Source organism: Rousettus aegyptiacus, unplaced genomic scaffold, assembly GCF_014176215.1.
Source record: "Rousettus aegyptiacus isolate mRouAeg1 unplaced genomic scaffold, mRouAeg1.p scaffold_m13_p_17, whole genome shotgun sequence".
NCBI lineage: Eukaryota > Metazoa > Chordata > Mammalia > Chiroptera > Pteropodidae > Rousettus > Rousettus aegyptiacus.
In genome coordinates, this window is record NW_023416292.1 from 45,062,765 (window position 1) to 45,082,766 (window position 20,002).

At 38.2% G+C, this 20,002-nt stretch overlaps 1 long non-coding RNA gene and 1 pseudogene across 1 annotated transcript; both read left to right on the top strand.

The window, feature by feature from the left end:
* Positions 1-850: 850 nt before the first annotated feature.
* On the top strand, positions 851-969 carry LOC118613194 (annotated as a pseudogene).
* Positions 970-2,914: 1,945 nt separating this feature from the next.
* On the top strand, positions 2,915-16,658 carry LOC107499731. Its single transcript, XR_001594335.2, has 3 exons — positions 2,915-4,047; positions 6,181-6,258; positions 15,490-16,658. It is a non-coding gene; the product is annotated as an uncharacterized LOC107499731 (long non-coding RNA).
* Positions 16,659-20,002: the final 3,344 nt, after the last annotated feature.

Sequence of the window (20,002 nt, forward strand, 5' to 3'; positions counted from 1 at the left end):
TCCTATAGAGGGCCCAAACCTGCCTTGATTTATAGGACAGAGAGGGAGAAATGAAAGCAACTGGAGAGAAAAGAAAAGAAAGCTAAACTAGATTTCATAGAGGTCAGGAGATAGATGGTGAAAGAAGAGGATGCAAGAACAAACCTTTTCTTCTTGTACCTCCACAAACTGTTTAGTGCTAACTATGAGCAGTTCACCAAGTGTTTAGGGCTCTTTGGACTCTGCTGGGGATATACTAGCCCCAAACAGTCAGTGAGGACAAACATACAGGTAAGCAACAAGTGCAGGATGGCACCAGGCTCGTCTGCAGACTTCTGTGTGTTTCTTTGCTCATTCCCATCCCTCCCTCAATTTATTCCAAAGTATTTTGCCTCTTCGCATCTGCCTTTGTTCCATGCTCTTCTTCCCATTCTCAAGTACCATTCTCTCCTTTTTCTGACCCAAGCTCTTTGTTTCGTATCTTGCTATCCTGTCACTCTGATGCCAGGAACAGTGTCAGGAACAGATATTTCCCTAGGGGATTTAGAAATAGAGAATACTCTATGCCTAACCGTCATCTTTATGTGAGAAATATCTATCAACTGCATTTCAGGGCTCTGCATTCTCTCAGTTTAGTGGATGGTGCTTGTAATAGAATCACTTGCATATCTTTCATGCTCAGTGCTGCACAATTATGGAATAATTGCATCGAAATTGATTTAATTCTTCTGCTGCCTATTTAGTGGTGTGAGAACTCTGGGTTTGAGATGTTAATCTCATGGAGACAGTAGTAAAAAATGACCCATTCATATGTGATGGGAAGGAGAATCCTATATTAATGGGAGAGATATACCCTAGCATTAAAAAAAAAGTCTACGGCCATGCTACCCTGAATGTGCCTGATCTCGTCTGATCTCAGAAACTAAGCAGGGTCGGGCCTCATTAGTACTTGGATGGGAGACCACCTAGGAATATCAGGTATTGTAGGCGATTAGAAAAAAAAGCGTGCCTTAGTGGATTGATGAGGCTAGAACAGGAGATATTTTTCAACTGTTACTCGAGAATATTTTTGTTCAGTCTGTTCCAAATGGTCTTATTGGCAGCAATGCTGTGTGTGTGTGTGCGTGTGTGTGTGCGTGTGCGCGTGCGCGTGTGCGCAATGCACGTGCGCATGCGCATGAATTTCCAAAGAATAAATAATTTAATAACCGTGCTTGTTTAGGCTTTTTTCCCAGCTTTATTGAAATATAATAGACAACGAGTTGCTCTTATTTACATTGTACAATGCAATGAGTTTTATTCAATTATTGTTGGCATACAATAATATATTAGTTTCAGTTGTACAGTATAATGATTAGAGGTCTATGTAGCTCAGAAAGTGATCACCCCACTAAATCTAGTACTCCTTTTCTCCCTTACATATTTATTACATTGTTAACTATTTTTCTTATGCTACACTTTATATCTCCATGTTTATTTTGTAGCTATCCATTTGTACTTCTTAATCCCTTTGCCCTTTTTCACTGTCCCCTAAAGCCTCTCCTGTCTAGTAGCCCTCAAAATATTCTCTGTATCTTTGAGTTTATTTCTGTATTTTTTGTTGTTTATTTTTATTTTTTTAGATTCTACATATACATGAAATGATGCGATAGTTGTCTTTCTCTGACTTCTTTCATTCAGCATAATACCATGTAGGTTCATCAAGGCGATATCTTTTTCCATCCCCATCCTTTTTGTCTGTACGTGTCTCTTGTAAGCAGCATATGTAGGGGTCATGTTTTCTTATTCATTCAGCTGCCCTTTCTTTTGATTGGAGCACTTAATTCTTTTCCATTTGAGGTACTTGTTGATAGGAATTTAGTTATTATCATTCTTTATTCCTTTTATTGATACACGTTTTTTTTTTTCTTCTTAAAGAAGTGCCTCCAACATTTTCTGTAATACTGGCTTGGTGTTGATAATTTCCTTTAGCTTATTTTTGTCTGGGAAGCTCTTTATCTGTCCTTCGATTCTAAATGATAGCTTTTCTGGATAAAGTATTCTTGGTTGTAGATCCTGGGTTTTCATCCAGTTGAATATTTTGTGCCAAGTCCTTCTGTCCTACATACTTTCTTTTGAGCAATCATCTGCCAGTCTTATGGATGCTGCTTTGTAGTTAACTAACTGCTTTTGTCTTGCTGCTTTTAAGAGTCTGTCTTTGTATTTAATCGTTGGCATTTTCATTATAATGTGTGTTGGTGTGGGCCTGTTTGGATTCTTCTTTTTTGGGACTCTCTGAGCTTTCTGGGCTTGTATGTCTATTTCCTTCAGCAGGTTAGGGAAGTTCTCCATCGTTATTTCTTCAAATAGCTCTTCAACTTCTCGTTTTCCTTCAGGTACTCCTATGACACAAGTAATTTTACAGTGACTTGTGTTCCATAGGCTTCTTAAATTATTATTGTAGTCTTGGCTTCCTTTTTCTTGCTGTTCTGATTGATTGTCCTTGGCTTCCCCATCCTCTATATCAATGGTCTGAACCTCTTCTTTATCCACTCTGTTTATTCCCTTTAATATCCTATTCATCTCAGATAATATGTTCTTCATTTCTGACTGGTTCTCTTTTATATTTTTCATTTCCATTTTCATGTTTTTCATGTTAAAGTTCTCACTGAATTCATCTATACTGCCCCTAAGTCCATTAAGCACCTTTATACTAGCGTTTTGAACTCTGATTGATTGTCCTTGGCTTCCCCATCCTCTATATCAATGGTCTGAACCTCTTCTTTAACCTCTTCTTTAATCTGTTAAATTGCTTGACTCCAATATTCCTAGATCTCTGTTCTGTTCTCTGTGGTTTCTGCTTCTTTGTCTTCCCTTCTTGGCTGCCTTTCTGTGTCTATTTCTATGTACTAAGCAAAACTCCTAAGTCTCCCGGTCTTATTAGTGCAGCTTTGTGTAGTAGGTGTTCAGTGGCAGTGTCCTGAGAGGGGCTCAGCTACAGGCCAAGTTTAGCCCCAGCCTGTGCTCCTCCGGGATCACCTGTTAAGAATCAGCAGGCAACCCATAGAATCTGTGGTTGTAGTTCCCTCAAGAGGCCACCCCAGAAACCAAGGCCAGCCGCCCCCAATTGTGAGTAGTGACACTGCTCAGCAAGGAGCACCTGACACGCTGAGGACACACCTGGATCTGTCTGAGTGGGGCTGTGAGCTGAGAGAGGTGGAATTTCAAGGAATCCTCTGGGTGGAGCAGTCTCTGTTACCCAGTTCGATGACGTCTAGCCTATAGTGCTGCTGAGTCTGTGCCCTGGGATCGGGGAGGGCTCAACAGAGGAACAATGGACACTGCCAGCCTTCTGCCCAGGCGAGAGCCTTGCCTCCAGTCCTCAAACTGTTAACTGCATCCCCCTGTAAATCTGTGGTGCCATTTGTATAGCCGACTTGGCGCTGGTTCTCAGAGTGAGCAGATACATCACTGCGAAAGTCCGCTTGCAGACATGGCCTTTTAAAGAGACGTTTGCAGCTGCCGGTGGCCCTGCAGCTGCCACAGCCTCTGTCCCACTCATCCACTTGGGACTTTGCAGCCTCGCGTCTTTGCCCCCTCCTATCTTCCACCATTGCAGGTTGATTAATTATTTCTCTCCCTAGTTGTAGTGCTTCCATTCATCCAGATCCCACGCGACCCTGCTTGGTGTTTGCTCTGTGCTTCTGTCATAACCTTGATCTGATCGCAAGAGGGATGAACAAAACTATAACCTACACCATTGTTTCCTGTCTCCTCTGTGCTTATTTTTTTGAGCGTTTTACCATAATCATGGGCAGTAGATTTACCTCTAAGATTGTTTATGAGTAAAAACTTGCTTCATTTGCATTCCTTGAGAATGGGACCTAACACAAAGAAGTGAAACTTCCTATTCGATTATGCCTGAAATAATTTCTCTCCAAGCCCTACATGATTTGATCCCCAGCTACTTCTCTAATCTCATCTCTTACCCTCTTCCTTATGGTCTCTCTACTCCAGCTACCCTGGTTTTATTGCTGTTATTTGGACATGCCAAGCTCACTCCCTTCATCTGGAATATACTTTATTCAGGTAAACTTGTCAGGGCTCTACTCAAATATTCATCTCATCAGAGAGGCCTTCTCTGACCACCACCTTATCTGCTGTAGAGCCTTTATCAGTTTATTCCTATCTTCCTTAATTTCCTTCTAGTATTATCATTACTTAAAAATATATATTTGTTTACTTTCTTATTGTCTGTTTATCAAACTAGAAAATAGGCTACATGATAATATGGTCCTAATCTGTTTCCTTAGTCCCTAGAAGATGGTATATAGAAAACACTCATTTGTAGAATGAAAGGATTTTTAAAACCATTTATAGAACACCTATTATATATAAGCCACTGCATGCGTATAGCATGGAGGCAAATAAGATATAGTTTATAACAATAGTTTACAGTCTAGAAAAGTTTAGAGTGATGTATTTAAGAATACTTCATTAAATTGTAGCTAAGCAAAAGTTCATAAGTCTAAAGAGCTACGGTCAACGCTCATGTATTGATGGTGAGGAGTCATTTGTCACCCTGGGTGCACTTTTGGATTGACTTCTCCGTTCCTCTGTTAACATGGGTTCACCTTCCCACCATGCCCTTTTGTAGAAAGGGTGAGCTGGATTAGGCAAGGAGCACATAAAGAGACAAGACTTCCTGTGGATTCTCTCTGCCATGCTCTCTAGTGACACCAGTAGTCAAATATACTATTAAAACTTATTTTTGTCCTTTCCGCAGATTGTGAAGGGTGAATTTAATTCACTCATATGTTCATTCACATATATGTGATGTTTTTATTCTCCTGTAGATTTGCTTCTGTTTCTCTGTACTTCCCTGAATCTGGCAAAAAGTATTTTCTAGAGGCAAAACCAGGAAACTGATTTGAGCCATAAAATTAAACAGCCAGCTTAGAAGATGAAGCTGGCCTCATTTGGACCTCACTGGGGATTTCTCATTCTTAAGTGGGGAGATCATTCTATATGGGGCTGGGAATACTCCCTACTCTGAGGAATCTCAGTTCTAAGACCCTCTGCTAGAATCTCAGGCATTCTGTTACCTGGAAGTGGCTAATTTTGTGAGTCTCTAGAAGGCTGTGAGACCTGTACCATTATGAGCTATAGCATCAGCTGCGTTCCTGCCTAGTGAGCTCCAGAGCTGGGCCAGAATCACTACCCCAGAGACAAATGGGGAGGTGGCAGTGGCTGCTCAAGAATTGCCACAGGCAGCATAGCAGGCACTAAGACGTAAAAGCAATTCCCACCATCTGTCATACTTGAGTGTCTGCTGGCAGTAGGCCTTGAATTAGTTATTTATCACCTCATCTCTCTTTTACCTTTTTGTAGCCACACATTAAAAGTCAAGATTCTTAAACATCTTCTTTCTTTAGCATCTTCCTCTTATTGTAATCAGGCTCATGGCCCTAGTATTTTACACAAACTGCTCTGATAAAGTTTACATGTAATCAAATCAAATTTGCTCAATTTAGTGGACCCTCATCTTACTAGATGTCTTGCAGAATTTGACACTGTTCACTACTTCCTTCATGAGACTTTTCTGATTAGTTCTTGGTTCTCTTTTTGCTCACCATTTCCTCTTGGACCACCGTGGGTATTGCCAATCCATCAGATGTTGGTTTTTCAGGATTCTGTCTAATCTCACTGTGTACACTCTTTTCGGGTAAAGTTACTGACTCCCAAATCCACATCATCCACCCTGATCTCTACCCCTGGTTCCTGTAGATTCACACCAGAATGAATTTTAGGTTATTACCTTAATTCTGACATAGATCATGTCTCATCTAACCTATTAACTTTATTTCCATCTGGTCTCCTTGACTCCAGTCTTACCATCCAAGGCATCCAGTTTACTGCTACCAGAGTGATTGTTACTCACTGCAAATCGGAGTGCATCTTCTCCTTGAAACTCCTTAGTTAGCCTCTCAGGTACCTCCTGCTTTCCTCTCCAGCTCTGACTCTTTTTTATCTCTACATCTTTACCTTCTATGATACCTTTCCACACTTGGTGATCCAGAAGTAAAAAATATGAGCATATTACTATTTTATTTACATTTGTATTACTCCTTTATATGTATACATTTGGCTATACTTCTATTTTATTTTTCTGTGTTCTCTTTGCTTATAATGTCTTTTCTCTTAATCCATGCCTTTCTACAGTTGCTAGTCTTTCACAACTCAGCTAGAGGAATATGTCTTCCAAGAAGCTTTAACAGCTCTCCTCCCTGCCCAGCATAGGTGAGTTTCCTCCCCTGTGTCCCACTCCTATCAAAACAGAACACATTACCGTACTTACTGATTCTGTCTACCTCCTCGATTGTAGATCCTTTGAAAGTGGTCGTATGAAGGGCTGTTCCTATGGTACTTAGGAGTACAGGCCTCGGAGTCAGTCAGGCTCAGGTTTGAATTCCAGCTCTGCCTCTCGTAGGCTGTATGCCATTGGGCCAGTCACAACTGATAGTCTGTTTCCTCATCAGTAAAATGATCTAATTTTACTCATCTTTGTATCCCCAGGTTCTGGCTCCATGCTCAATGCACTCAACTTGATTATCTCTTTATAGGTTTTCCCACATTGTTTGCCCCTCCACTGTATATACACATCCAAGACTGGTGACTCTTGGTCATCATAGCGGTAGGCCTGACATGAGTGAGTGATGGGCAAGGGTACCTGTGTGTAAGTGAGAGTAAGAAAGATAATGAATGTATGAGTAGGTTATGGCCCAAGGTTAGTCTTCGTTTGATAGTTAAAAGTAGATAGGGTGTATGTAATTGGGGTACTAAGTAGGGTCATGTGGTAGCAGTGGGAATGAAGAATAAGTTATATTAAGCAAAATATGACTGGAAAAGATTAAACTTTCAGAATATTTGTATTTGCTTTTATACACATCCAGCTTGAAACCTATGAAAACAACCAAATTTGAATATGGTTTATTAAATTGACATCTTCAACTGAAGGTGGTTTTATTCTGATTCATAGTATGTAAACTTCAGCATAATCATTTACTTTTGTTTCAAACAAAATCACTGGAGCGAGAGATTTCAGAAGTCTAAGATGTGTCATTTGATTGATATTCTGGGACATGTGCTTCAGTAGAATGGGTTAATATCTCATGTTAAAGTCTCATCTCAGCCTAGCTTTCAAAATATTCTTGGCTATATTTTCAAAGTATTTCCAGAATCTGCTTACGATTGTCTTCAAAGCATGAAATATGCAATACACCAAGTACCATGCTTCTTTCACAAAAAAAAATGTGGATGGTGGTAGCTGGAAGTGGACAGTGATATGGGGAAGTGAAAGCTGATCATACCTCATTTTGTTGTTTTTTTTTTTTTTTTACTTTTTTCTTAATTGTTCTGAAGAATGATGTTTGATTTTCATAGTAATAGCTTATATTTGAGGCATGTTATTTTAAATATATTTTTTTTTATTCAGCATATTTCCAGGGTATCAGAGCTCACGGAAATATTACAAGAAAGGTCAGTAAATGCTGTATAGCATTCAAACTGGAAAAATTTTAGCAAGAGAAAGGCAATGAAAGAGAAAGAAGGCATCTCACCAAGAAAAGTTTTTCAGTGATTTTCTTTAAGATACGATTGTCCCTAAGAAGAATTCCCAAGGGAATGGGTCTGTATACACAGTGCGTTTGGGAAGAGCTTCAGTTGACATGCTGTCCTTTCTCAGCTTTAAGAGAATCCACTTGTAGGAGAAATCCCATATATATGTTCAGTGTGGCAAAGCTTCTTTCAGAGCTTTCATTTCATCAAGCTCCAGAGTTCTCATTTGTGAAAATGCCTATACATGTGCTGAATTTACCACTCCACCCTCGTTCAGCTCTGGAGAAATTATACATGTAATGACAGGGATAGTTTGCATTTGGCTCAGAGCTCATCATTCATGAGAGAACACATAGTTTTCTGCCATCTCTTTGGGAGAAGGCGATCTGACAGAAACATCAATGAAAATATTGCAAAGGGAAACTACTTTCTTGGTCCATCAAGAAGGAAAATCAACATGCCTGCAGATGTTGGCTAGTTTACAAGGAATAAAATGGGGACAGTTTGGAAGATGGACTCTACGAGGCAGTTCTGTTTGAGCTGAAGAAATCAGTCAGCTATGAGTATCCCTCTGTCAGTATCTAGTCTCCACATCCACCTACCACTGTTTTTGACTCAACCTACACTACTAGGTCCAGACGTCACCCCTGTCTCTTGTTCAGTTACGTGCTCCCTCCTCTGTTTTTGTATCTGCAGGTACTCATATTTATGATGATAGTATCATGGTCTTAGCTTGTCTGAACATCTTGTTCTTTTACTCGAAATCCTCTTTTTTAAATTTATTGGGGTGACTGCGGTTAATAACGTATAAGTTTCAAATGTACAATTCTATATTCATTTGTATATTGCATTGTGTACTTTATATCCAGAGTCTAGTCTCTTTCCTCCACCTTCTATTTGACCCCCTTTTTCTCTTCCACCTTCTCCCACCGTCTTTTCCTCTGGTAACCACCATACTGTTGTCTGTGTCTATCAGTTGTTTGTTTTGTTTGTTTGTTGCTTTCTAGTTTATGTGCCACATATGAGTGAAATCATATGGTTCTTGTCCTTTACTGTCTGACTTATTTTGCTTAGAATGATACTCTCAGGACCCATTTATGTTGCCACAAATGTTATCCTTTCTTATGGCTGAGTATTTTCCATTGTATATATGTATCACATCTTCTTTATCTAAGCAGTCATCCATCAGAGGACACTTAGGTTGTTTCCATGTCTTGGCCACCATGAATAATGCTGCATTGACTTAGGGTAACTTATACCTTTACAGATAAGTGTTTCCAACTGTTTGGGGTAGATACCAAGAAAAAGGGATTTCTGGGTCATATGGTAGCTTTATTCTTTGAGGAATCTTTATACTGTTTTCTATAGAGGCCGCACCAATTTTCATTCCCACCAGCAGTGCACAAACGTACCCTCTTCCCCACAACCTCTCCAACACTTGTTATTACTTGTCTTGTTGATGATAGCCATTCTAACAGATTGGAAGCGACGTCTCATTTGGTTTTGATTTGTATTTCCCTAATAGCTAGTGAAATTGATCATCTTTTTATGTGTCTGTTGGCCATTTGTATGTCTTCTTGGGAGTAGTTTCTGTTCAGGTTCTCTGTATATTATTTGACCCATTCTCCATTTAAAAAATAAGGTTCAGCTCACAGCCAGTGTTAATTTTATATAACATGCTGTTTGAGGCGGAAGCAAATCTGACTGGTTTTCAGTGTGAAAATAAAATATAAAAACTGTTCTTGGTGTTATTTCTGAACAGAACTTGTCTCTAATCCTCATGTAAAAAATCACATATAAATCTGATTTATCAATGAATCTTTGGATAACAAGTGTTTGAGAACGATGTTAATATCACACGTAGGGATGGCTGCGTTTTCTAGGATTTGACATTTTCAGCTGTTGCACAAAAGTTGCAAAAACTCAGAACAGCAAGAAATCAAGTAGCACCTGGAGGTTTGGAGTAACTTATTTTTATTATATCGACAGTTCCAGAAGAGCTGGTGCTCTGGAAATCTGTGCCCTGAGCTTAGGGGCAATTTTATTTTTACACTCACGTTGTTACACTTGGCATGGTTTGATTTACAGGCCCCTGAAATTGCTATGGACTACAGGCTGTTACAGATCATAGGATTTTCTATCTAACAAGCATTAAAGCAATCCATCTTTAGGGTAGGATTAGTTTTCAGTTGACCCCGAGATCTCTGGCTTTGAAACAAGAATGTTTACAGAAGCAGAAAAAGAGCTGATTAGAAATGTTGGCCAATTAAGAAGGAAATTACTCTTCACAGTGACTGAGAATTACTGTATTTCATAAACAGAAATACCACTACTAAAAAAGAGGGTGCTATAAATAAAATGATGCCATTTCTTTTCAAAGACTATATCGATGTTATAGAGTGATGTGGCAATAATAATCAAAGTTAGATATTTTGTGGCAAACTTTGGGTGTAAGTTTAGAACTGTAATCGAGAAGTTATCTTGGGGTAAATGCTTCAGGTGCAAGCTCCAGAGGTGAGTATTCTCTGGGCAAACAAGAAATAGGTTAATTGGATTTTTTTTTATTGTTGAGTTGTATGAGTTCTTTGTAAATTTTTTTATATTAGCACCCTATCAGAGGCATTGTTTGCAAATATATACTCCCATTAGATTGGTTGCCCCTTTGTTTCATCGATGGTTTCCTTTGCTGTGTAGAGGCTTTTTAGTTTGATATAGTCCCATTCATTTATTTTTGCTTTTATCTCTCTTATCTTTGAAGTCAAATGCACGAAATCTTCTCTAAATCCAGAGTCTATGAGCTTAGTACCCTTATTTTCTTCTACGCAATTTATTGCTTCAGGTATTATATTTAAGTCTTTGATCCATTTAGAGCTAATTTTTGTGTGTGGTGATGGATAGCAATGTAGTTTTATTCTTTTGCAGGTGGCTTTCCAGCTTTCCCAGCACCATTGATTGAAGAGGCTTTCCTTTCTCCACTGTACGTTTTTGGCTTTTTTGTTGAAAATTATTTGCCCATATAAATATGAGTTTACTTCTAGACTCTCGATTCTATTCCACTGATCTGTGTGTCTGTTTTGCTGCCAATACCATGCCATTTTGATTATTGTTGCTTGGTAGTATACTTTGAAGTCAGGCAGAGTGATGCCTTCAGCCTCGTTCTTTTTTCTCAGGATGGATTTGGCAATTCGGAGTCTTTGTGTTTCCATACAAATCTGATGATTTTTGTTCCATTTCTTTAAAAAATGCTGATGGGATTTTGATGAGGATTGCATTAAATCGGTATGATGCTTTAGATAATAAGTTCATTTCAACTATGTTGATTCTTCCAGTCCAAGTACACTGAATGTCTTTCCATTTCTTTGTGTCTTCTTCAATTATTTTAATAATACCTTATAGTTTTCAATGTATTCATCCTTTAAAGGTCCTTCATTAGGTTTATTTTTAGGGTTTTTTTTTTTTTGCAATTGTAAAAGGAATTGTTTTTCTTTTTTCATTTTTTTTTTTGGTCGAAAATTCATTGTTAGTGTACATTAACATTATGGATTTTTGTAAGCTGATTTCGTATTCTGCAACGTTACCATATTTATTGTTTCTAATAGTTTTTTTTTTTTTTTGGTGGAGTCTTTAGGGTTTTCTACATAGAGAATCTTGTCATCTGCAAAAGTGACAGTTGGACAACTTCATTCACTATTTGGATGTCTTTTATTTCTTTCTCTTGTCTGATTGCTCTAGCTAGGACCTCCTATACTATATTGAATAAGAATGGTGATAGTAGATAGCCTTGTCTTGTTCTTGATCTTGGAAGGTTTTTAGTTTTTCATCATTAAGTATGAAATTAGCTGACAATTTGTTGTATATGACCTTCTTAGCTGATAATTACTGTCTTTCAGTAGTTTGAATATTTGGTTCCACTCTTTTTTTGCTTGTAAGGTGTGTGCTGAGAAGTCTGATGATTATCTAATGGGGTTTCCTTTATATGTTACTGGCTTTTTACCCCTGGGTGCCTTCAAAATTATTTTTTTATCATTATTTTCTGACAGTTTTAATATAATATGTCTTAGAGAAGGCCTTTTTGGATTGAGAAAATTAGGTGTTCTGTTTGCTTCTTAGTTTCAAGGATCCAGTTCTTTCCATATATTTGGGAAATTCTCATTGACTATTTGTTTGAATAGGCTCTTGGTTCCCTTCTCCTTCTCTTATTCTTCTGGTATGCCCATTATTTTCATTTGCTTTTTCTGATGGTGTCAAATCATTCTAGTAGTGTTCTTTCATTTTTTTTTCACTCCGAAATCTATCTCTTCTTCCATCTGCATCATTTCCAATTTTTTTTCTCCGATATCACTAATTCTTTCCTCCATCTCGTCAGCTGTATTTCCTAAGCTGTCTGTTTCATTCTTCACCTCTTTTATTGAGTTATTTAGCTGTAGAAGTTACAGTTTTGTACCTTTTGTCTTTTTGTTCCAGTAGAAGAGCTCTTTTCAGCATTTCTTACAATGCAGGGCTTATAGGAATAAATTCCCTCAGCTTCTGTCTGGAAAAGCTTTTATTTCTTTTTTCATATATAAAGGATAACTTTGTTGGTTATATTATTCTTGGCTGGTGATTTTTCTCTTTCAATATAAAGTTTCTACTGTGAAATCCAATGATAATCTAACGAGGTTTCCTTTATAGGTTACTGTCTTCTTTCCCTGGTGGCTTTGAAAATTATTTTTAAAAATTTCGACAGCTTAATATAAAGTGCCTTGGAGGAGCTCTTTTTGCATTGAGATTATTAGGTGTTCTGTTAACTTTTGGATTCAAGGGTCCAGCTCTTTCCATAAGTTTGGGAAGTTCTCGCCAATTTTTTGTTCTAATAGGTTCTCTGTTCCCTTCTCCCTCTCCCATTATTATTTGTATAGTGTTCTTTCTGATGGAGTTATATAGTTCTCATAGAGTTAGTCATTTATTTTTACTCTCAATTTTCTCTCTTCTTCCAACTGAGTTATTTCTAGATTTCTATCATCTATGTCACTAATTCTTTTTTCCTTCTGGTCTGCTGCTCTATTTCCAAAGCTCTGTATTATATTTTTCATCTCATTTATTGATTTATTCAGATCCAGAATTACCATTTTTAAAAATAGTTTCAATCTCTTTGGTAAAGTATATCTTCTCTTCATTTATTTTGTTCCTGAGCTCATTAAACTGCTTTTTTGAATTTTCTTAATCTAGTTGAATTTTTTCAGAACTGTGATTGTGAATTCTCTGATATTTAAATCACATTCTTCCATGTCTTTAAGTTTATTTTCTGGAGATTTTAATTTTTCTTTCTGAATTACTTTGTTGTCTTGATTATTCATGATACTTGATGGATTATTTCTCTGGGCATTTGAGGGACTGAAATCTTTTTTTTTTTTTGTATTTAAGTACTTGATTCTTTTTACTGTTTAGCCAGTTGATATGTAGGTATCTTTCTTTCACATTCCAGTAGGTGTTGCTATAGCACGGGTTTTTGTTTCCTCCTACCTGCACTGTTAAGACACACAGGATCACTGTGGGGAGATGTTGCTTCAGCCATAAAAAATGTCCTATATTCCCAGAGTGTGAGTGCATCCTCTTTACAACCCAGTCCGTGGTCTAAGAGCACCACCCCTGTGGTGCGTTGTGGCAGGTGATGAGTCTTCTGACCTTTATGTTCCTGGCACTGCTTTCCTGCACCCAGAAAGCACCAGCTGCAGCACATTGTCTTGGGTGTCACAGTTGCCTCTATCAGGCTCTGCTGAGATGGGTTGGGAAGGAATGAGCGTGGGGAAGCAGGTTAGTGCATCTGTGGCTCTGTACTTTCCAGTGGGTTCAATTGCAATGAGTAAGGACCACTTAGGCTGGAATGTTGCTTCTGCCCCCTTGCAGTCTGTCCGGTGAGGGTTGTAATGCCGGGTGGGCCATGGAAGGGTGGCGAGCATGGATTCATGCATCTGTGGCTTTGTTTTCCTGGTGATGGTTGGCTGGTCAGCTGCAACTATCCTTCTCTTGTTTTTCTGCTCTTGCCCCTGGGCTCAGCCTCAATGTGTACCAGCCACTCAGCTGGATTGCAACCTCTGCCCCTCTGGTATTCCCGGTTAGGCTTAGACATTAACCCTTCACTGCTTTTGTGATTGCTGGGGCAATCTTCATATCTTGTTCCAATCTCTGTCATTCCCATGTCCTGCAATGCCTCTTCACTCCAATATGTCCACCTTCAGATGTCTCAATGTACAGATATTTCAAATGTGTTTATGAGTTGAGCAGGGAATTATTTGTTGAATTATACCTGCTCAACTTGTGACTTTCAGGAGAGAAAGGTGGAGGACTTCTCATGTCACCGTACTGGTGATGTCAACTTTGCTCTCGTTCGACTAATATCTTTGTCCTTTTTTCTTGGCCATAAATGAAAGTAAAAAAGACATTAGCTGGAAAGGAGGAGGAAATGAGATTTGTCCATAATTCCTTTTACCTGGACATTTGCTTTGGCTTCTGGTCACCGTTATTCTGGGAAGCCTTTCCTGTCTCTATTCCTTCCCCCAGCCCCAGCTGGGTTAGGAGCCTCTCCTCAGGCTTGTTTGTCCCTACTTTAGCACTTAAAAATGCTGTATTATATTTTGAGGTTTTTTTTTTTTTTATATATATATCTAATCACCGAATATAAGTTCCATGAGGGTGCGGACTATGTTCTGTTATTGATGTTTTTCAGGTACTTGGTATATAGTCAGTGCTTATAAATACTTATTGAAGGAATATATGAGTGAAGGTGAAGCTCTTCACTAAGCCCTTTTAAACTTTGCTTCCCTTTTCCCCAGAATTTTTCCATTGCTCTGAGTTTCCCCTTGCCCCCATTGCTTTCACCCATTAATTGTCTTACATGTCACTTAATTAATCCCAGCCTGTTTGTCACTGGCTATGTGAAAAGGTGCTGGACATTGGTGATTGCTTCTGATATCAAGATCTGTCAGCAATATGTATATATTTTTCTCCCAGTCTTGGATTTATTTTATCAAATTACGCTAAATATTAAGACATTGTAGGTCTTAAGGTACTATTACTTGAAGATACAATTTCTTGGGGAGAATAATTCCATGCTTGTTGCTGGCATTGAAATACAAGCCATTTTTGTAAAGATGATCAACATTGAGTCATATCCTTGTGAAGAGAAGAAGTTTTCAAAGAGGCTCATGTCTCTTTAGTTTGAGAGTTGTGTTTTCATTTGATTATATTTAATGGTGGGAAGTCATACCACTTCCCAACATATCGTGGCACAGTGCAAAGTGCCAATGTAGGAAGTGCTAGGAAACTTTCTTGCTTTGTTTGCCACTCAATTTCTGTCATCCTTCTAGCTATGTGAATTCTGATGTGTCTTTCCTGATAGATGTAGTATGTGCCATGGCACAAGGCACACCAAAGACCGTTCCTTGTTCAGCTACCTAATTCATTCATTGCAAAACCATGTTCTCTATCATGGCCTCTCTTTTTCCCATTCTTTCTTTACCCTTTTTGTACTCATGTCTGAAAATCTTCTCTGGGATTCCAGAGCTGGAATTTAGATTCTTTATTACTAGATAGTTCCCCTCTATGTATTCCATTTTCATTTGTAAATGTAAAGATTGGATTAGCTAAATGCTGATGTAGCCCCTAGCTCTTTTTAGAACTTGTTGCTTTCCTTATGTTGGGAATTCCATGGGATTATACCCTATATATTCCCAGGTGACTCACACACTCTATCTGAGGAAAAGTTTGTTGGTAAAAGAAACTGTATAGTTGAAGGGGAAGCAGGAAAGAGAAGAACAATTTTACTCAAAAGAGGAGATGGTTTTTCTTGAGTTAGTTTTATCTTAAAAGGTCTTATAAAGTTTAACTTCAATTTTTTTCTGTTGGAAATGGGTTCATTTTATATTCTTCTTTTAGATCCAAGGATTCTTTTCAGGCCTCCTGAAATTTTTCCCCACATGACATGTGCATTCCAAAAGTAAGTACACGCAAAGAACTTTGATATGGAGCGAAAATATGATTAGGATTGTCATGAGCAAGCTTTGGAGGAGGGAGAGAATGTGTGTGTGTGTGTGTGTGTGTGTGTGTGTGTGTGTGTGTATGGGTGTGTGTGGGTGTTCGAAGAGAGTTTTAGAAGGCCAGAGAGTGACTACTACCATAATTTAGCCCCCCTTTTTTCCCTAATAACAATAATTATTAGGGAAGATTTTAGTCTATTAGGGGAATCTAGAGAACAGGGATGAGGGAAGGTGAGGGGAGGTCATGGTCCTTTCCCCTTGCCCCCCTGCCCCCCAGGTCATCCATTCCACCTAGAATATGGACTTCTTGTGTCTAGGGAGCATTTGTGCAGTGTGAAAGGTGACTCCCAGGAAAGCAGTCCTGACTGGTCTCCCTCCCTCTGTAAGCACTTTGAAACAAATAACATGTCAACATTCTTACTGCTGTAATACAGAAGATTAAAAAAACAAGGTCTGTTTGACTCAAAAATGATTGCTCTTTCCCTTACACTCTGTTAGCTAAGGCAGTGTGGTGGTGGTAGTGGTCCTGGAGTAAAGTGGAGTCATTGGTGTTTTTGGTACATTCCCTGAATTCCTCACTGATAGGGAAGGGCTATTGTGATGCAAATGTGAACATGAATATGGGGGAGGAACCTGATGAGTGAGGATAACATGCTGCTGTCTTTTGTCCTCCCCTCCTTATGCTGTGACCTTTGATCACTCAAACATACTTGGTGGTGATATACTTACATCTCAGCACCTTGACCACATGGAGAGACACCAAGGCAAGGAAGACACATTTAGGGCAGAGTTGCAAACTATCTTAGTCATTAGGTGACTTTGGGGCCTCTGCTTTTTGTCAAATACTCTATTCTTTTTGTCTTGTTTGTGTCTGTGGTGAGATGGCTGGTGCTTAAAGAAGAAGGGATACGGTGTTCTGGAACCTATGACTTCATCTGCTACTTGGTGCAAGCAGACTTACCAGGAAATCCTCCTGCTCCTGCTCCTGCTCCTCCTCCTCTTCTTCCTCCTCCTCTCCTCTCCTCTCCTCTCCTCTCTCTCTCTCTCTCTCTCCCCTTTTTTTTTTACTTTTGAAACTCTATTTCCATTTCAAAAATCTTGGGCTATCTCCTTTTCTTCCCTCTAGGAGGCCTTTGCAGATGGGTCTCCTGAAGATGCTTAATCAGCCAAACAGCTTGGCTGTTTCTTTTGGTTCTTGGGTTAAGTTAGAAAAATCCACAGGAAACCCACTCTTTCTCTTCTCTTCATAGATTTGGGAAAGAGACTTTGCTTTCTGTGCTTTATTAGACTTGGCTATTTATTATAAACTTAAGTTCTTGTTCCCTTCCTTTGATTATAAAAGCAGTACTTGTGTATTGTATACATTTCAGAAAAACATTTTGTGAAACAAAATAAATATTACCTGTTTATATTTTTATTTAGAGAAAACATTGTTATAATTTTTAAGATTTCGAATAGTATCTACACATGTCTAAAAAATTTAAAAATAACATGTGTGCCTATTTTTAATAAAATAATTTTTATTTGTAAGCCAAAAAGTTTACCAAGGCTATGGAGGAGGAACCAAAGTGTTTGTAATAGTTGGCAAATGAGAAAATCTTTTTTTTTTTTTAATTAGTGCTTTTTTCCCTCTATGGATTCTTAGAGAATGCCAAGTGGAACTGACAAAACAGAACAAGATTGCCAAAATTTTGAGACTGCACTATAGACAGAATAGGAAAGCTTCAGTAAGCTGAGCTGAATACAATTGCCTTGAAGCAGCAATGTTGCCCATGGGTAGGTTTTCTGTGCCTATCATTCCGTGGTTATGGGAGCACCAACAGTGTCTAAAAGTTAGGCACAGGATGCATAGAAACAGTCAAGGAAGGAAACAATATGTTATTGCATCAGGCCTGAGGGTTGCATGAGGTTATACATGGTATGATTAATTCCAAATTTGTAAGTTAGAATGCATCTAGAACAGCATTGTCTTGTAAAAAGTTAATGAAAGCCACATATATAATTGAACATTTTTTAATATTTGTGTTAAAAGGTAAAAGAACCAGATATAATTAGTTTTAATAATGTATTTAACCCAGTATATTCAAAATATGAACATTTCAGCACACAGTCAATATTTAAAAAGTTATTAATGGGATATTTTACATTATTTTATATGTTTAAGTTTTCAAAATCTGGTATGCTTTTTATACTTAGAACACATCTCAGTTTGACTATATTTCATGTGCTCAATAGCCACATGTGGGTAATGGCTATCTTACTGGATACTGCAGACTAGAGATAGTTAGAGTTTTGTAGTGGGAAAAGGGGTGTTGTAAGTGGTTTGGGACTAAGGATGTGAATAATGTGAAGGTATTGAAGATCTGTTGTAATGTGTTGTCAAACTATGAGGCATGAGTTGGTCTCATGACTTTAAAAGGGATATAAGGTAGAGAGATAGACAATTTAGAGGCAGTGTTGAAGGTTGGCACAAACTGAGTGGCTTAAAACAGCTGAATTTATCAACTTATAGTTTTGGAGGTCAAAAATATGAAATGAGTCTCACTGTGCTAAAATCAAGATGTCAGTATGACTATATTTCTTTTTGAGTCTCCAGAGGAGAATTTCTTTTTATGGCTTCCAGAGGCTGTCTGCATGCCCTGGCTCATGACTGTTTCCTCCATCTTCAAAGCCTCAATATTGGGCTGAATCCTTCTTGTGCTGCCATCTCTCTGTTGTTGTTGTTTTTTTCTGTCTCCCTCTTATTTTTAAGCATCCTTGTGATTACATTTGACTCATTGGATAATCCAGGATAATCTTATTATTTTAAGGTCAGGTGATTAGCAACCTTACTTATAGATATAATTTTAATTCCTGTTTGCCACATAATTTAATTACAAATTCTTGTGATTAGGACATTGATATTTTTGGAGAGCTATTGGTTACGTCTGAAAACTAAGCCTAAACCTTCCAAATTTCTGTATGTACTTAACGTGTAACTGTGTTTCATGGATACATTAATATAATGCACTGCATATGTGTGGTTTTTTTAATCACACCGACCAAGTATAGGGTGGCTTTTTAAATGCCATGTCTCCAGCTCTCCATACCAATGAGGCATCCTACAATTCAATTCTGCTGCTAACTATCTTAAGTTAGTGTCAGACTCCACAGGCTTATGGGCTCAATTTCACAAGACTGCCTTCACTTCAGACACCAGTGCAAGTATCAGGGCCCCAGGTTACTTCACTTTTCTGTCCTTCTTGGCAATGAAGACAAGAGTTCTCACAGTCTCCCTTTCAGACTCGATAATTTCCTAGAATGATTTTTAGAACTGAGGAGGATGCTAGACTTAAGATTTCAATTTCTAATAAATTATACACATGAACAGTTAGATGAGGAGGTACATAGGGCATGGTCTGGAAGAGAGAAATGGAATATGCATCTCATTTTTACAATTTACATGTATAATGCAAATCTAGGTTTTTATATTCATATGTAGTTTTGGAAAACGTTTTTAAAAAGTTAATTTGTATACATTTTTACACAAGACAGCCATTCTGCAGGGTCTTTGCTTTGGATGGCAGTGTCGAATGCCTTTGTTATAATCATAAGTTTACCTGGGCGTTTGAAAGCTTCAAAAAATCAGGCAGTTACCAAACAATTATATTAGGTAATAATTCTCCACTTTTTCTGTGGTAGATGAGCCACTAGTTTCTTTTATATGATATTTTTTTTCTGAATCTGCGTGTTTGCTACCAAATCACTAGCAACTTGGTAGAAAAAATATTAAGCCGCAGAACATCAAGAGAAAATGAAACTTTGCAATTGGTGGTCAATCTGAATGGCAAGTCATGACTTCTTGCAACAGCAGTATGATTCAACATGAAACTAACATTTGATATTAAGTGAATTTTCACTAAACTTTCTGTGAATATTTTTTGGTCAATGAGATATACTTATTTTAAAATACCAAGTAGTAATTGCATTCAATTATTTTATCAATAATGCCAGACACTGTTCTCAGTGTTGGGAGATATATCAGTGACCAAAACTGGAAAGAAAAAATCTCTGCCTTCAGAGAGCATAATTTCTAATGAGGTGAGTGAGGAGATGTGTCCAGGGAAAAGTTTTAGATTCAAGAGTAGGGAAGGCCTGTCTATGATAAAAGACTTGTCTGACTATCGTTGGGATTCTGTGAATAAGAGTTTAAAGAAATGGTGAGGGAGAGTTCTGTGAGTGAGATGGAGGGGAACCAGCCTTCATGGGTGAGAAGAGTTTAAAGAAATGGTGAGGGAGAGTTCTGTGAGTGAGATGGAGGGGAACCAGCCTTCATGGGTGAGGAGAGGAAGTACTTAGCTTAGGAGTTTTGTTCATTTAGAAAAAGAACTTAAGGTTTACTCAGTATTCATTGTGCATTGAGTTGAAAAAAA